This window comes from Frankliniella occidentalis, unplaced genomic scaffold (assembly GCF_000697945.3).
Source record: "Frankliniella occidentalis isolate FOCC.00 unplaced genomic scaffold, Focc_3.1 Scaffold2, whole genome shotgun sequence".
In the NCBI taxonomy this organism is placed as follows: domain Eukaryota; kingdom Metazoa; phylum Arthropoda; class Insecta; order Thysanoptera; family Thripidae; genus Frankliniella; species Frankliniella occidentalis.
The window spans coordinates 321,500-321,913 of NW_026267132.1; the positions used below are offsets into that span (position 1 = coordinate 321,500).

At 65.7% G+C, this 414-nt stretch overlaps 1 protein-coding gene across 2 annotated transcripts in view; it reads left to right on the forward strand.

Annotated features, from left to right (window-relative positions):
- The window catches only part of LOC113208134 (phospholipase DDHD2), a 29,241-nt gene that overhangs the window by 17,873 nt on the left and 10,954 nt on the right, over positions 1-414 (forward strand). The gene's annotated exons all lie outside the window — the stretch shown is intronic.

Sequence of the window (414 nt, forward strand, 5' to 3'; positions counted from 1 at the left end):
TGTCTGTCTGTCTGTCTGTCTGTCTGTCTGTCTGTCTGTCTGTCTGTCTGTCTGTCTGTCTGTCTGTCTGTCTGTCTGTCCGTCTGTCCGTCTGTGTGTCTGTGAGTCTGTCTCTCTCGCTCTTGCACTCTGCAGAGTGTACGCAACTGTCGGAAGCCCCTGAGTGCCACCATCCGCCCGGGCCACGGTGTCATCACGGCGACCCGGCGGGCCCGGCGGCGTGACCCCTCTGCCTCCCTGGCGGGGCCGGTCGGGGCGGAGCGGCACAGTCGTCGTCGGTTTCCATATCCGGCCTTCCCCCCTCTTCCCCCTTCTCCTCCTCCCAGCTATTTGCCGGCGAGGTGCCAGTGCCAGGCTTAGGGGTGAGCCTCGGCCGATACTGCCGCGCCTCCCTCCCCCTCCCCCGGCCGCCTC